This window comes from Pelobates fuscus, chromosome 12, assembly GCF_036172605.1.
Source record: "Pelobates fuscus isolate aPelFus1 chromosome 12, aPelFus1.pri, whole genome shotgun sequence".
NCBI classification, from domain to species: domain Eukaryota; kingdom Metazoa; phylum Chordata; class Amphibia; order Anura; family Pelobatidae; genus Pelobates; species Pelobates fuscus.
In genome coordinates, this window is record NC_086328.1 from 15,341,728 (window position 1) to 15,360,751 (window position 19,024).

The following is a 19,024-nucleotide window of genomic DNA, read 5'->3' on the forward strand; positions in this document are numbered from 1 at the left end:
GGCTCTTGCATGACTTATCTGAGACATGACCACGATAAACTGATTTATTATCCCCTGCTATTCATAGTACACAAAGATTGAACAGACTTGTGCCCGCTTTATCCAGTTTCTCTGTACGTGACACTCTTATGGCAACTTAAATATAAGGAATTAATTCCAACACACTGCTTTAAATACGGAAATTGCTTTGGGAGCGGGTTGCCTTGAAGTCTTCTTGCATGTAGGATTAAAATACACGTGAAAGCACTCTGCCATATAACGCACTTTTTTTTCACCAATGAAAAGCTATTCTCAGTTTTTGGAGGTATTAAATGTATTCTTTGTTGGTTTGATAATATAACTGAAAGCGGCGAGTACAGGGGGGAAAAAATAAATAAATAAAATGTTTTGAATATAACACCATGCATTGTAATTTAAGTGAATGCGGGGCACCACATGGGGTATTTTCCAAAACAGGCTTACAAAAAAAAAAGCTCTTTAAAAAGCAACATCAAATAGTAGTGCAGCCAAGAGATTGGAATGTACGTTATTTTAACTCAAATGTTCATAGTTAAAGAAAGGGGGGGGGGGGAAATGTTTGATTTCAAGAGACTGGAATCAATTATGTGCACAGGAAAAAAAAAAAACATACATTAAAAATCAAATAATACATTTTGTAACAGAATTATATTATTTGATGGAACAGTTTTTCGGTTTTCTTTTGTAAACTCTGAAATTGGGAAACCGACACAAAGCTCCAAAGCAGGGCTATGGAACCTTCAAAGCGCTACATGCGGTAAGACTACTACTCCCATTACACTTAGCCTTCTTATTGGCACAGCTTACCTCCCTCTAAACATATCAATTTCGTAGAATCTTAACACTGCAAGCTCGTACCTTGCTCAGAGAAGCCGAATGGTTTTGCCTCATTTGGTACAGGGCCATTCTATAAGTGTTACAGATTTAAATACCCAATTACAGGAAGTGACAGACTGTCAGTAAAACACAATATTAACAAATTCCACTACAGCAGAATATGTATATCTGGCCATGCTACCCGAGGGTTTTTTCAGTATGTTATTGATAAAATGTTGCCAAATATTCCCCTTTATAACATTATACACACAAATAACTTGATAAAGTAAGTACAATTAAATAATATTTCTTGGTACATTCTGTTCTTTATTCATAGAAACAGCACTGGATCAAACCTTAACAGCCTCCCCCCCAAGCAGCCCGATGCATTTTGTACTCTGATAGCACTTAATCATAAGCAGAGGTTTCTCACTCCCACTGAGGATAATATCTGCAACTCAAAATGAGCTTTATATAATCAAACACCATCTTCCATGCAGACGAAAACTTCGTACAAGTGAATTTTCTGATAGGAGAAAAAAAAAAATTATGTTTTGCCCATTACAACTGCTACATGTAAATTTAACCTTTACGGTGCCCCACAAGTTGGGATTCCCCAGCATTCTCAGTTGGAGGAGTGAAATGTCCTCATTATGAGTCCAGATATTTTGCCATAACAGCGTGTAGGCAATGAGGTACCGGGTGATTTGGAGGTAGAGGACGATGTGGAGGTGCAGGATGATGTGGAGGGGTCAAATCACCATAAATGCTTTTGCAATAAGTAACCTTTCGCAACAGTACTGACAAAACTGCTAATGGGTTGTTTTACCAACGTTCAATTAAAACAACATAAAACGAGTTTGACAAAAAACAAACAAACTTGGATTAGGATAGGGTAGAGACTGACGGACAGTGATTAAGTACCCAGGTCCAAGTTAACATTTCACTTTAGAATACTTGTACTTTCATATTGCTTGGAATCAAATGAAGTATGTAACTGTGGATAATTTTTTTCCCCCAAGATGGCCTTTCTACTTTAAACAAGTCCACGTCCAGTCTGCCCTTACGTGAACCAATATAGATGGACCCCTATATATTTCATCACGAGAATGCATTCAATTAAACAGTTTCCTTTTAATCCCCTAAAGGACCAACAATGATCGACTCCACCATAACCTGTTCTCTAGGAATCCAATTGTAAAACAGAATGATCCACTCAATTACTTGCACTAGTGGACTTGTAGAGAGCAGTCACTGCTAAATATGTGGAACATTTGATTTTGGAATCCGGTATAAGATTGTGATGACAGCATAGTATGGCGATAAGTCCTTAAGGAGTTAATAGGTAAAGTCGAGCACACAAACCTTGCAGTGTTAACAGGGAAGAGCGAATAACTCCCGTGACGATTTAAAGAATGTTTTCCAAGCACCAAAAAAGCTTTGATTTGAAGAAAAAGAAAACATTATTCAAGACCGCCCTCCCAGTTCTGATGCCAAAGAAGGAATTTTCCTTATTCTTTGCAGTCCAACTTTTTGTGTGTTTAATGGATATGACGCATGCGCAACTTAGACATCCCTGCCCTCGTTTGGAGAGAACCGTACTGGGGCAGCACGTATGTGTGGTTGGAGTCTCAGGCTGACACACTCAGCTCCGTTTACAAAACGGTGAGCCAGGCTGTAGATAAAACAGCAGCAGCTGTGGTATGACCGCTTTCGTCTTATACACCTATCCCATAAACCTATACTGGACAGGTGTTTACGGGATTTTAAAAAATCCAAGTATATATTTTTTTTTAATACATTTTCTATATATTATCCTTTAATAATTAGATTCAATTCCTGCCTGTTGTCTCTCTGTAACAGTAATACAGAACTGTTAAAGCAAATATTCCACGATTAACATGTGTATTTCTATTATTAATTTGATAAGATTTTATCAAACCCTCCACCCCCCACACAAAACCATTACCACTGATGGTTGCACACAGGATTAACAAATGTAATTTTGTCTTGGTCATTTATTAAGACCTTCACGGATATACCCAGAATTGATGGCTTGTTTACTTGCATACATAATTAATTCCCAGTTGAAAGGTTACAAGTGTATACGTGTAAACATAATTAAATTAGTTCCCATCTCCATTCTTTCTCAAAGATCTAAAACCGCTATTTCGAAGTTTACAAACATCTTTCATTTTTTTAATTTTTTTTTTCTCTATGATACTTTGGAAGAAAAAAAAAAAAAGAAAAGAACAAAAGAAAAGAAAAGAAAATGACAAAGAACATAATGAAATCTACTTGCTCCCTGGAACAAAAGCATCCTTGTGCGAATCACAAACACAATTAGTCTTTGGGCTATGGCAAACATCACATTTATTTTCTTTCTTTTGCTGCTAGCCAATGATAAATATGTTGGATTTAAGAACAATTAAAATGTGAAGTTCTGAACCGTTTTAATGTCTGCAGTTCATCATTTTTTTTTCCACTGCATGTGTTCTGCTCTGTTTACAAACCATTAATACGTACCAAGAGGTTTTTTTTTTTACCCCTCATTACATAGTTTTATATACAAAGTATTTATTCTAACAGCCATCACAAAGATTAGCTAATCAACTCCCTGCATGCTGTTCTCTTTAACGCATCTCTGTAACATTCACTGCCACTTTCAAATCGTGCGTCAACCATTCAAAAGGGCAGCAAGGCATGTTGATCACTAAACGCTTATACTCCGGGATCTGGGAGCTACATATACTTAGCTTTTTCTAAAAAGGTGTGCAATGAGCTGCAAGTCCACCTAAAGTCAAAGTCTTGATTTGTGACATTAATATTACAGTGTGCAATCAAAGAAAAACGCCAGCAGCGGTGAGGTGTGTAGTTATCTGTGACATTTCAGAAACTCTTTAAAAAGAAAATGACGGACTGTACCATATTGTTGCCTTGTAGGATTCTAGAGAATTATATACCTGAAAAACACGTTTGTGCAGTTTGTCTCCAATTTGTTTTTTTCTTAACTCACTTTAACATAATTGAATTTTATGAAGGGAGGTTCCAAACATTGGTTTTAAGGTTTCTCTCAATTTGACATTTTCTAATTTCTTTGCTTAGTCTTGGCTACTGAGTGGCTAACAGTACAGCAGGGGAAATATAACTTTTGTGTCCAGGATCATACCACCATGGTGTTCAGGGAACATTCAAGATTTGTTGCTACAGATGAACATTCCTTCCAAGCATTTGCATGTAGATCGCCGTGGAGGTTAAATTAATTTGCATGAGATGCCGTTGGTTTGCCAGGACAGCCACGCCTACAATGCAAATAAAAGAATAAAAACTGTATAGAGTTTTTGACTACAAGTAGCACCATAATCGGTTTAGGTAGTTTAGCTCGAGTTGTACAAAAATCTTATACAAGATATTTTTGCTTTAGAGACTTTTTTGGAGCAGTCAGACTCCTACATATACCCAATGAGGGGGCTATTCTCTAAATTGAGAATTGCAGAGAATAGACACAGGAAATTTTACTTTTAGGGCAAAGTAACCAAATTTGAAAAATCCCCCAACTTTGTTATTTTTCCAACTCGGCTGTTGTGGAAAGCTAGTAACAGACATGTAAATGTTAGGCCACACTTCACCGCATGGAGAATAAACCCCACAGGCTTTCAGATGGGACAGTTATCTTAAACAGCAATCCACTTTTTCACAATAATTCTCTGACTGGTGGGCCAGTCAGTCTCTAAGGATTATAGGAATTACAGTCCAGCAGCCGATTATGGGATTATGCAAGAGAGAATTATTATGAACGCTCTAACTAGACATGAAGAGATATTTGGGTTTCAGCGTCTGGAAGTAAAAAAACTATCTTTAAAAGCAATTTCACGACTGGGGAGAATCTTGCATTCACGTACAGTTTCTCTCCCTCTTTGCAGACACTACTGACCTACAGCAATCACAGATTAAAGGAAGCGTGAACATTTTTTGGTGTCAAGTTTTGCTGGCTGCTCTCCCGTGTTATGAATCTTTCTTTGTTTGATGCAGGCCACACCGCCCAGAGGCCAATTTAGTATAAAGTAAAAAATAAATTGTATAAAATCAATCACTGTTCCATATATCACACCCTTTCTGCACCCTCTTATCCATCTCGGAGCCTGAGGAGGCCGTATTGAAAGGATTAGACTAGACTAATCTCTTCTTTGGAATAATACCCTTGAACCAACTTGTTGGAACGCGTTGTCTGTCATTTTGAGTAATTTGCATACGAGAACGCAAGGATGGGGCAACAATGCATCTATGGCCAAAAGGACTTAGCAAGTTAGAAGCATGCATTTGATAGAGTGCAGATTCCCATGCATTATTTATCAGTTCATTACACAGTACAGCAGACCGTAGATACATTTGTTTCCAATTTTACCGAGTTGTACAGTAAGAACGGGACGTGTGATTTAATGAAAAGGCAGTGCGGGTTGTTGGTGGGGGGAGTAGAGAACGGATCTTGTAATATTCTCTATGCCACTCTTAATTGGCATCTCTTTTCGCCTTCGTTTAGGCTTTTTTCAAAAAAGATTCTTCATTGCAAGAGCTGCAGAATAAAAGCCCCGGGGTGGGAGGGACACAATTATGGCAGGCATTCCGGCTATATATTCACGATCACAGGTGGGCACGGTGCCAGAGCTCCCATTAGGTTACACAGACGTTTGCCTTAAAGTTAAAGAGTGTGTTACTACCAGTAGCCACGTTTAAAATGTACAGCAAACAAAGATACTCTGCATTATCAGCAAGTCTACATTAAAATGATCATTGTGGTATTACAGAAAAGTTTGTACCAGTCCCCTGCACCTTTTCTGCTTTGGGCACATTTAAAACACAAACTAGCATTGCATTGGGATGATACTGCTCGTGCCAATCCGTATACTATATCCATATTAACAGGAATAGAAAAATTAAATACAAAATAAAAAAACACCCCAGATGAACATATGTATTGTAAATGAATATACCATTAAACTAGTTACAGTCATTGCCAAATCTTACAGCTACAGTTTCACTCAACCAGATGTGTTGGAACCCAGCATTTATCTAGATTATTCAACATAAGGGGCTAGGATTTTAAAAAGAACAGCAGTACCAGCCAAATAAAAGCCCACACAAACCACAAATGATACTTGGCTCTAGTTTGTGCAATAAAGGCAGCGGTAAACTCTTACTTCCTCCCCCCCCCCCTCCCCCTAGTCCTAGAGAAGGAAAGGGTATACAATACCCAGAAATTAAATGTGTGTATTCAGACAGTGAAAAGGTAAGCAACATGTATAAACTCCTGTAAGTAAACTCAAGCAAGTGTCAGAAATGAATCGGTATAAATCGGATGCCATACATATACAAACACAAAGATAAAGCACCGCGCTTACAGCAGCAGTAGCTTAGTATCCAACAGCTCAAAAATACATAGTAAAAACAAAGAGAACGTTACCTGCGCTCTGGCCTAAACCCCCATGTACATTTAAACAGAATGGAGGCTCTTTAGTTTTATTCCAATGGCCATTTGAATATATAAGCTCACCAGCCACGTCAAGGCAAGCCTCAATAGGTGAGTTCCTACACTAGCCATTAGATTTACTGATATCAGCCAAGAATCTCCAATAAGACAGGAAGGGGTGTTTTATAAACCCTTTCACATTTAACCCTTTATAGGGCTTCTACACATACAATAAACTTGGCTGGTATCAGACAAAGTGTAAACATCTCTAATGAGACATGAAGGGGTGTTTTATAAACCCCTACATACCCTGAATATAATATATAAATCACCTTGCCGGTATCAGCTAAAAGGCAAATTTCTCTGTTGAGATAGGAAGGGGTGCTGCCCCTACATATTTATAAACTCTTAATAAGACAAACATGGGGTGGCTGGTAGCAATGTAACATGGCTGTGGTGCTTTATATTTGTGCTTGTATATGATGTTTGTATCACACAGCTATGCATAAAAATGTGAAAGGGTTTATAAAATGCCCCTTCCTGTCTTATTGGAGATTCTTGGCTGATATCAGCATATCTAATGGCTTGAGTAGGACTCACCTCTTGAGGCTTGCCTTGACGTGGCAGGTGAGTTTATATATTCAAATGGCCATTGGAATAAAACTAAAGAGCCTCCATTTTGTTTAAATGTACATAGGGGTGCCATACATAGACTAAAAGTAAATAGCCAATTTAAAAAAAGCCTTTCATGCAACCCGCGTAAAACCAATAAAAAAAACTCCAAGCATTGGAACGATGGCAGAGAACAGACCATCTTAAACAGAGAAATTCACAGAGATGCAACCACAACCACAGGATGGGAATTCAAGGCAAATTTCACATTTAACATCAGACAGCGGGTGATACAACCATGTGATGGCAAAGTAACATTGATAAAAGGAGTACAAAACAGGCAATACAAGTCATGATGAAGAAATATGCGTTAGACCAGTTGTTCCCGACATCGGGAATTCTAAAGTAGGTGGAAGTTCACGTTTGGCTGTTTTAACCTTAAATTTTCATTCTCTTTTAATTCTCACATTGGTGAATAACCAGGTCAAGTCTCCACCACTTAGGGCACCATGAACTCGAGCATCATACAAAACTGGAATAACGGAAAGCATCACACATGTTAATCGGTCCATGAACTGGCATCGAGTTTAACATTCCTCAGCGCTACATACAAGGAAGAATGCCCGGAACCCAGGAAGGAATGCTGCTGGGGTTAACAAGTAAAGAAAATAATAGTGAAACGTTGTAACTTCTGAACAATATGTGCTCTGCATAATATTCACACCGAGAGCAGGGTATATATTGCAAAGTGACAGATAGGTTTATGAATTTTCAAAGTAATCTGTTTTGCATCCTCAGCACAGCAGTATATGGCTTAGCAATTTATCAGTAATTCTTGATAAACATGGTTCTTTTACAGGAATAAAAATAATAATGTATATTCTAGTGTAACAAAATGTCATTAATTATCTCGTAATGTTTCCGGTAGCATGTCATAACAAAATGAATAGATTAAAATGAGCAGAGATTTGAGTTTAAATCAACTCCATTTACCGGTCGCAACTATTTCCTTTTTGGCATTTGGCCTGGTGGAAAATATATTGCAAGGTGACTAACTTCCAATCTTACGGAATAGTTTTAATTACAGAAACACAGACATGAATGGAAACCCGGGACATGCATTAATTAATAGAATTGCTGCGTTAATCACCATAAAATTATACAAAACACACACAAATACATAAAAAGACACCATATTAAACATGTTGAAATTAGAATTTGGTCACGTTATACGACTTATTTACGTAATTCCAAGTACCTCCCTCCATATTGGTGGGCCACATGGGGAAATAATATAGTGTCTGCTTTTTGTTTTTATAAGCACAAAGAGCAATTGAAGGGTAGGTCACGGGTCCAATTATAAATAAATAAATAAGTTAAGTAATGCTGCTTATTTTTCTGTACAATTCCAAGGCCATTTCAGTAGAAGCACTATTAGGTAATTCATATTATGGGTAGTTGGTCCCAGCTTTTTATTTTTACTTCATTTATATTTGTAGACCTTGACCAGACATTTGGTTAGTACTCGACTGGGATTGCATCGCTTGTTGGGCTTAGAAAAATAATGGCAGAGTTTAATTAGCATAAGAATATTATTGGAAAAAAAATGTCAAAAAAAAAATATATATATATTTTTTTTTAAAAGCATAAAATCCAAAGTTTTTGCTGTAGTGATAAGCAAAATGGCCCAAATGTAGGGTAGACAACGAAATACAAAACAAGGTGGACAATTTCACCAAGAATTAGGGGGTGCAGACACATTTCCTGTGCTCGCCTGGGACACAGAAACAGACGCAATGTATTCACCGTTTGAGTGCGGAATTGGAATAAGCCATTTTTGCACGCCGAGTGTTTTCTAGCCCTGAAAAAATTAAGTTGAACTGACCATTCTGCTTAAACACAAATCATCCGCAGCACTTGAGACAGGAAGTCAAAACTCACCAAAAGAGAGCGATTAGACGACAAAAGGCGCAGTGATTGAGCCAATTTGTCCTATTGTCTTTTCAGAAGTTTGGCTCAGGGACCCTCTGTTTGCAGCATGAAGGAAGCGAAGCCTGTGGAATTCAGCTTCAGCTCTCCTTTCTTGGTGATTTATAAATAAATTATCCACACTCTCTGATTGATGTGTGCGTATAAATAATTAAGTCAGGCATGTGATAACACTCCTTCATTTCTCCACTTTCCGACCATGAGTTTAGAAATGGAAAGGAGCAATGAGGAGAGGGAAAAAAAAAATGGAAAGGTTAAAAGCAATATCTTCACGCTAATGGTTAATGGGTGTGGTATTATCCAGTTACTTTTACAGGAAACAATTTAACCCTTTACAATGCCAAAGTACCAGTCATGCATTATCACACAAAGCATTCCATCTTCTTGTTGCAAATAGAGGACCAGGGATTCTATTGACAGGTTGCAAATTGCTAATCACTGCTGACACCTGCTTCTCACAGTCCGTGCATTGTAACATTGTGACCTTCTTTCATTCAATGGAACCAGTAGAACCCTCAGACTGCAGGGAGAACAGCCTGCACTGGAAGTCGAGGGCTCCGGGTAGCAGGTGCTAGCAGACAATCCATTTATTTATATCCAGAGGAGACGTTTCTGCCAGATTTAGAAGGCAGTGTTAACTTTAGGACTGATAGATTTTTAAGGGAACAATTCGGAAACAGTGAGGTCTAACCTTTTCACCCCAAGGAGTTTCTGAAATGCATTTCCCATGACAATCAGCAAGTCTTAAAGTAACACTATACTATCAGGAATACAAACATGCATTCATAACACTATAGTGTTGGTATGGCTGTTTAGGTGAACGGTCCAGCTCCCATCGATTTTACTCACCTTTTTTCCCCATGCATCATCGGTCTCACCACGCTTGCCCACATCTGGCTCCGCCTCCACGGTTGAGATCATCAATCTCGATAATCTCATACAATCCAACACTTTCCAATAGTAAAGCAATGGGAGGCTATTGCGCATGCGCGGCAAAACGCTGCACCAATCAACATCTTCAGCAGGGGTGTTACTAGCCCACAATGAAAAGTCAGTGTTTACAGTGCTAATGCTGCAGAGAACATGGTATAGACACCAGAATCACTACATTAACCCCTTAAGGACCAAACTTCTGGAATAAAAGGGAATCGTGACATGTCACACATGTCATGTGTCCTTAAGGGGTTAAGCTGCAGTGGTTCTGGTGACTGCAGTGCCCATTTAAGGTTTGATCAGTTGCCAGCATAGTTGATAAAACTCACTCTTTCTTGAAACAAAACCAGAAGAAAAAAAAAGCCAAGTCTTTGTAAAGATGGTGAGTAATCATTATAACAATGGCTTATTTGATGTCAAACAGAATAAAAAAGGAACCTAGAACCTTCCTACATACTCCATAACGGCTGTGTTACCATTAGTGTCCACATTGAAAACATCTGCCCACCGTAGGGTGACTTGAACCTCCACCTATCAGAGCTATAATTGCCAGAGAATTCAATTCGCAACAATTGGCAGAGAATATATGGTTGGCCCACTCTGAATCACAATCTATTAAAATTACTGGTTAGCAAGATTAACCCGTTTTTGTTTTTCTGTCACAATTCTAATCTGCTTTTAAGACAACCAATGTCCCTTTTGCCCCTATGGTAAGTGCCCGTTCAGTAGGTTTTCACAAATGCCATTAAAACGGAAACCTACACAATGAGTATATAAAAAAACTTGTCTCACTTCTCGAGCCAAAAGCCCAGAGAGCTCCCAAGAGTTGCTTTGTCTAATGAAGTACTTTATGTTTCTTATCCCCATTCAATCAATTGCACAAAAAATCTAAAGTAACCAGTAAATACCATCTGTGAAGAGTCACAGTGCTTAAAAATGATTCTACTACTTTCCAAAAGAGAATATAATCAAATCTGCTCACGGTACATGATAATAATAAAAAGTGTTTATTAAAGTACTAATAAAAAAACATATAAAAAAGTTATTGACTAAATTCTGAACTGTACCAAACTAAAACTATCTTTGCAATTCAGATTTTAATTCTGTACAATTTTGAGTTTAGTAAATAAACTTTGTGTGTTCAATTGGTAAACTGTAAATTGAAGAAAATTGGAAAGGGAATTGTAGATTATAAGCCAATATAGTCAAACTGTAAACATTGTTAGAGAACACAATGACAATTTCCAAAAATGTATAATATATAAAGGCCTAACCTGCAAAACATGGGGTCTCCCAGCAGGAGAGACCTAGCCCAACAATGAAACGTGGTGTGCAAGCTAATATAAATAAAATAAATAAAAATTTCACCGATTTAATTTTAACAATTTAGTAAATATATCTCAGAAGCCTTTGCAAGAACTCCCCATTTTCCGTGACACAGACTTTCAGTCTGTGCCAGTGAATTAACCAATCGAAAACTCATTGAGAAGCCTCTATGCAGGAGACCCGTGATTAAGGCTTTTCAATGTGTCCAAATAAGTTCAATAACTTATTGAGAATGGGGGGGTGCCTGTCACTTCCTTGAGCTCTGTGAAACTAACAAGCAGAAGAAAATCTCCCTGGGAAGGGGGTTTCTGTCCCCAAACATTGAAACCGACACTTTTATATCCCAAATAAAATAATAAAGAGTGCTTTAAAATGCAAACATCTGAACACGATATGACACCAATAGACAGTCACACTGACATGGAACAAATACAGTCAAAAAAAGGGACAGAATCCCGCTAATTGAGTTTCACAATATAACGATGCTTACTCATCAGCTACCTTGCTAATGCGTAAGCAATGTTAAGGTGAGAAACACAATAAGCAGGTTTTTGAGATATGCTATTTAGATGTTTGAATTTTAACGCAGACTAAATAAATTGATGTTTTAATTACAAACTGCTGCACACTCATTTAAGTGGATCTGACTGCTTAAAGTTGCAGTCTAGGCACTATAACCACTTAACCTCATTCAAGTTGTTGTAGTGCATAGACACCCTTGGCATGGTCCCGCGATTTAATCTCTGTATAAGCTGTATCCCCAGAGAGGGCTGGGTGCAGGCGCCTGGGACCCTTTACTTAGCGTTAAACCTTTTGAAAACGTTTAAAAAACATAGGAGAGGGACGGCACCAGGGAACTCCAAGCACTACAACCATTTCACCAAGATTAAATGGTTATAATGCCAAGAGTGTCAATTTAGTATATTTTCTCTCATGCTCACACTGAAAACATTCTTCAAACTATCACCCATGACTATTGCTGTCCATTACATTGCAATGTTTTGTCTCTGAAAAGGCAGTGTTTACATTGAAAAGCCTGCAGGAACAGACTGCAGACACCAGAACCACCTAAACCCTACATTAAGCTGGAGTGACTCTAGTGATAATAGTGTCCATTGAAAAAAGTATTAGGAATTGACCAATGAAAGTTAAATATTAGCCCAAATTAACTAAAATAGAAACAGTAAGGCAATTTTTTAAACTTGACTACTTGAACCTAAAATGTTAAATTCCTTACAATTTACAGTTTAGTGGACAGCCTTACTGAGGGTGTAATACAAAGAAAAGCATCAATATTTTGGTTGTAAAACACACAATGTTGCGACATGACATGGCATTAAGGTGAAAGAAAGATAAGTACTTGTTGAACAAAGTGAAGGGAAAAAGTATAATAATAAAAAAAAAAATTTGAACCTAGTAATAAGGGAACCGATAAGCATATATTCTGAACCGACTGTCTATTGAACGAACATTAAATCAAATTAACAGTATATCTGCAAACATTAACAGCTAGAGGTAGACTATGAATAAAAGAGAAGTCACAGATATGAACAGATGAATGAGCTTCACATTGACTATAACAACATCATAGGACAGTCATGCACACACTGATGGGCAGTGTGTAGAATGTATATGCTGTGGCAGGGATACCTGTTAATTAAGGGGGAGTTTCAGAAGAACAATTAGTTTTCTCTGACACAACGTATGAATTTGGCTTACAGATGCTAAAAGAAACACTCCTGACCCCTGAAGCACTTTAGCTTGCTGAAGTGATATATACGTAAACAATGCATCCTTCTTGCCCCCTCCCCTCCATTGTACAAAAAGACCATATTTCAGCAGACATTGGCATTTTTACAAATTAAAGGGTCACTCCGGTTAACATAACTTTTAAATGAAGTCATTATTGTGCCAAGAAACCCCCGTGCACTCGCTTACCTTAAGGGGTTAAACCGTTCTTGGGCAGGTGAGGGTTTTAAGCAAAAAATAAAATAAAACACACCAATGTGGTAGGGAGGAAGGGGATAGGGCATGCAGAGTGGGTGGAAGGGGAGGGCTAGGGCATGCAGAGTGGGTGGAAGGGGAGGGCTAGAGCACCTGCAAGTGGAAGATTTATATCTCTGCTGTCAGCGTGCAGATACAGAAATGACATCGCCAGACCGGTTCTGGGCTGCCAATGTCACGTGTACCGGTGGTACAACTAGTCCCCAACACACAATTACAAATATCTCAGTATGTGCGGTGTTTTAAGCTGAAATACTGCACATACTGACTCCTAACACCTAGACCACTTTAAATCACGGAAGTGGTCATGGTAGTTGGAGTAGCCCTTTAAAACATGCCTGGGATCATAAAAGTACTATTGTGGTTAATTCTTTATTTAGTTTTCTTTTTTTATTAAACACACTTTGATCATATGAATGCCGCATACTGCCAGGGAGCATTTTCAAGCCCAGATGAGAAAGTTACAGAATTCATAGGCATCATAAAATAAAAACGTCAATGTTGTAGCCTTAATTTCCACTTTGATACCGAAAACATACAAAATCAGCATTGGGGATTCCAACAGGAACACGTATGGGTAAGTCACAAATCTATAAATTGTAGCAAATTAAAATTTGAATTTTTTTTTTGTCTCGACTCAAATTTTAACATTTGATAAAATTCTGAATTTAGAGCATCAACCACAGCATACGTGAGGTTCTGTAGATACATTTTGAGACTACACATCAGTGATGGAGACACCCCAGATTTAAAATAAACTACATTTATCGTGATGACAAACCGGTCCAAGGCTGGCTTAGCGTCATGGGAAGTGGCGTTTGCACACAACTGAGGGTTGGCTATCACTGATGTAGTTGTTACCATTAGAATTGGATATGTTATGTTTCTGTGATTTCCTACTCAGGGACTTAAGGTACATCCCAAAAGAAACTGATGTAAACAAATAATTGGTCCTTTAATGACGCTGTGGGTTTTATTATGTTCTTGTAGTTGGTGAAACATCTTTGCTATCCCTCGGGGCTCCTGGCCAATAAACCTGGCTTCTGAGTGCCAGAGGCAGCAGTGATGCTGTTTCAAAGTAATTATATGTAAACAAAAGCTGTGGTCCTAGTCTGCAAATAGTATGATGAAAGGCCTCTGAAATAGTACAGTAGACTAGAGCATGTTTAATTAGGAAAGCAGAGGGTTGGCCAAAGAGAGAACCTGTCTGTCTTTGCAATTTCAATGCTATGAATTGCAATTCCACAACAGTTTGGGGATGGGGTATCTACTTTTTCAGCCAACCCTGTTCACACCACCTTCTGACTTAAGCATATTCATTTTATAATAGGGGTCAACCTACCAAGACGCAATACTAAAAAAAATAAAAATAATAAAAAAAACACAATTATTAAAACCACAGTGATAGTAAAAATTTGCATAAAGCCATGGGCAGTTAAACAGCATGCAGGGGATTATTCTTCGACCATCGAATTGAAAATGAACTCTAAAATAGACAAGCTACGACTACAGAGGATTTGGGGAAAAAAATTCAAATCAGTTATTTTTGCTACAACTTGGCATTTAGTGAATAAACGCCAAACTATTTACTAACAATGCATTATTGTTGCCGTCGAGTTTCAGCCAACAACTCCTTTTTGCCTTGATTATTTGATAACAAGTCAGGAGTTATCAAAACCTACTATTACCATCAGTGACTGCACATGGCTGGAAGAATTCTGTCAAAAATTACTAAAAGAATGGAGACAGGGAGGTAGATGTAAAGATTACATACAAGTCTCCATGCAAGGGGTGAGCATCTTTTTGGTACTTTCCCAGGTGTCTGTTGACTATCCAGTTTTGGGGCAGGGACATCCCACTGTCCTGGGCAACAACTAAAAAAAATAAAATAAAAAAAAGGAATAAAGGCGCTGATTTTCAGATAAGCAACAGGCTGGAGAGGTGGGCCAATTGGCTGTAACATGCAGTTCAAAATATATTTTTCTAAGGCAAGGTTTAAAAAAACAAACAAAAAAAAAAAAACAATAAGTAATCTATTGAGAAATAAACATTGTGCAGAACATGTGGAGGAGTCTGGGTGAAAACCAACTGCCCATTTTATATATATTATTTTATTTCCATTATAGTGAATGCTTGGGGTGTACATTATATCCAATTTCTCTTGTTTGCTGAGGTTTAGGATGATTTTAATGGAATAGTTATATAGTTTATGTATACACTAAACTCATACAGCAAATTACAGCAGTATTCACTGTAACAACTGGGGATTTGCATGCAAACAAGTGGCATTTAACTAGCATCTGCAGTCAAGGCTTGTTAATGACCATTTAAAAAGGGACTTTCTCTGTGCAGACAAAATGTGTTAATTATAAGAAGATGAATAAAATAATAAGTTGCACCCAGTCTTTCCAAAGAGCAGCCAAGCTTGCACAGAAGTCCACATCACACACCTGAGCAACTTGTTTAACCCCTTAAGGACCAAACTTCTGGAATAAAAGGGAATCATGACATGTCACACATGTCATGTGTCCTTAACGGGTTAAAATGACCCATGGAACCTACGAAGGATTTAAAAAGCCCAGAAGCCTGACATACATCAAGGACAGTAGAATGCAGACACTCAATAAAATAGAATTCTCAGCTAATGATAGTTCCATTCAGTAATAATGAAGATACAGCATGCACCACCCACCTATGTTATAGCAGGCAGAGTATTCTGGGTGTTGCAGCCAGGTCCCCACTACTTCTTTAGGCTGAGAGTTGTGAGAGCTGCAGTCCATGCACAGTGTGTTCAGGAGTAGTAGTCCTGGTGTCAGTGTCCTGGTCTGGGTAAGCTGGGCAGGGCTGGTGCTGACATTGCCAGGCTGGCTGGGGGTAGTAAAGTTGTAGTGGGTGCAGGGAAGGTGCTGCAGGCTGGCTCATTGCTCGCAGCGCTCTGTGAGGATCTCCCCCTGTAGCAGCCGGACAGCACAGCGCTCACACACTACCCGGGGCCGGCCAGCTGCACGAGGTGGGCTGTGCTGAGGAGGAGAAAGCGGCGTCGGGGCCGCGCACACAGCGCGTGCACATACACAGAGAGAGAGACAGGGACCGTGCGCGTACTCAGTGCTCGCTCTCCAGCTTGTTACCTTGCAGCGCCCTCTACCCAGCGCAGAGCTCTGCTACTACCCAGCACACAGTGCTCTGCAACCTGGCACCGGGCTTTCAGTGTGAGAGGTGGGCCAGGAGGTATTATACCATCACCGTGCCAGGAGGTATTATACCACTAGGACCGTATGGGAAACCCTGTGCCAGGAGGTATTATATCATCACTGCCAAGGGGTATTATATCATCACTGCCAAGGGGTATTATATCATCACTGTGCCAGGAGGTATTATATAATCACTGTGCCAGGAGGTATTATATCATCACTGCCAAGGGGCACATTATACCACTAGGACCGTATGGGAAACATTGTGCCAGGGGGCATTATACCATCACAGCCAAGGGTTATTATAACATCACTGCCAAGGGGCATTATACCACTAGGACTGTATGGGAAACACTGTGCCAGGAGGTATTATACCATCACTGTGCCAGGAGGTATTATACCATCACTGTGCCAGGGGGCATTATATCATCACTGCCAAGGGGCATTATACCACTAGGACCGTATGGGAAACACTGTGCCAGGAGGTATTATACCATCACTGTGCCAGGAGGTATTATACCATCACTGTGCCAGGGGGCATTATATCATCACTGCCAAGGAGCATTATACCACTAGGACCGTATGGGAAACACTGTGCCAGGAGGTATTATACCATCACTGCCAAGGGGCATTATACCACTAGGACCGTATGGGAAACATTGTGCCAGGGGGCATTATACCATTACAGCCAAGGGGTATTATACCATCCCAGCCAAGGAGCACTTACCATCCCAGCCAAAGGGTATTATATCATCACCGTGCCAAGGGGGAAAATATCATCCCAGCCAAGGGGTATTATATCATCACTGTGCCAGGGGGCATTATACCATCCCAGCCAAGGGGTATTATATCATCACCTAGCCAGGGGGCATTATAGCATCCCAGCCAAGGGGTATTATATCATCACTGTGCAAGGGGGCATTATACCATCCCAGCCAAGGGATATTATACCATCACCGTGCCAGGGGGCATTATACTATCCCAGCCAAGGGGCATTATACCACTAGGACCGTATGGGAAACACTATGCCAAGGGGTATTATACCATCCCAGCCAAGGGGCATTATATCATCACCGTGCCAAGGGGGAAAATATCATCCCAGCCAGGGGGCATTATACCATCCCAGCCAAGGGGTATTATATCATCACTGTGCCAGGTGGCATTATACCATCACCGTGCCAGGGGGCATTATACCATCCCAGCCAAGGGGTATTATACCATCCCAGCCAAGGGGTATTATATCATCACCGTGCCAGGGGGCATTATACCATCCCAGCCAAGGGGTATTATATCATCACTGTGCCAGGGGGCATTATACCATCACCATGCCAGGGGGCATTATACTATCCCAGCCAAGGGGCATTATACCACTAGGACCGTATGGGAAACACTGTGCCAGGGGGCATTATACCATCACTGCCAAGGGGTATTATACCATCACTGTGCCAGGGGGCATTATACCATCACTGAAACTGTATAAAACACTGTGCCAGGGGGCATTATACCATCACTGTGTCAAGGAGCATTATAATACCACTATGCCAGGGAGCATTGTACCATCACTGTGTCAGGGGGCATTATAATACCACTGTGCCAGTGGGCATTATACCATTACTGTGCCACGGAGTATTATAATATCACTGTGCTGGGGGTATTATAATATCACTGTGTCAGGGGTATTGTACTATCACTGTGCCAGGTGGCATTATACCAGAACTGTGTGAGGCTGGCATTATACCATCACTGAAACTTTATGGGAGACACTGTGCCAGGGGGCATTATACCATCACTAGGACTGTATGGGAGACACAGTGCCATGGGCATTATACCATCAGTAGGACTGTATGGGAAACACTGTGCCAGGGGGCATTATACCATCACTGTGACAGGGGGCATTATACCATCACTGAAACTGTATGAAACACTGTGTCAGGGGCCATTATACCATCCCCAGGAGGACCGTATGAGAAACACTGTGTCAGGGGCATTATACCATCCCTGCCAAGGGGCATTATACCATCACTGTGCCAGGGGTCATTATACCATCACAGCCAAGGGGTATTATGCTATTGCTGTGCCAGGGGGCATTATACCATCACTAGGACCGTATGGGAGACACTGTGCCAGGGGGAATTGTACCATTACTGCCAAGAGGCATTATACCATCACTGTGCCAGGGGGCATTATAATATAACTGTGCCAGGGGGTATTATAATATCACTGTGCCAGTGGGCATTATACCATCACTGTGCCATGGGGTATTATAATATCACTGTGCTAAAGGGTATTATAATATCACTGTGCCAGGGGGTATTGTACTATCACTGTGTCAGGGGGCATTATACCGTCACTAGGACTTTATGGAAAAAAACACTGTGCCAGGGGGCATTATACCATCACTAGGACTGGATGGAAAAAACACTGTGCCAGGTGGCATTATACCATCACTGAAACTGTATGGGAGACACTGTGCTGGGGGTGGGGGGGGGGGGCTTTATACCATCACTAGGACTGTTTGGGAGACACGGTGCCAGGGGGGCATTATACCATCACTATGATTGTATGGGAGACACTGTGCCAGGGGGCATTATACCATCACTAGTACTGTATGGAAGACACAGTGCCAGGGGGGCATTATACCATCACTAGAACTGTATGGGAGACACTG

At 40.0% G+C, this 19,024-nt stretch overlaps 1 protein-coding gene across 1 annotated transcript in view; it reads right to left on the reverse strand.

Moving 5' to 3' along the window:
* Window positions 1–16,225, reverse strand: part of CHST8 (carbohydrate sulfotransferase 8) — a 321,896-nt gene extending 305,671 nt beyond the window's left edge. Inside the window, exon 1 of the mRNA XM_063437661.1 lies at window positions 15,858–16,225. The gene's annotated coding sequence lies outside the window, so the exon portion shown is untranslated. The remainder of the gene's footprint in view (window positions 1–15,857) is intronic.
* Between the last annotated feature and the right edge of the window lie 2,799 nt (window positions 16,226–19,024).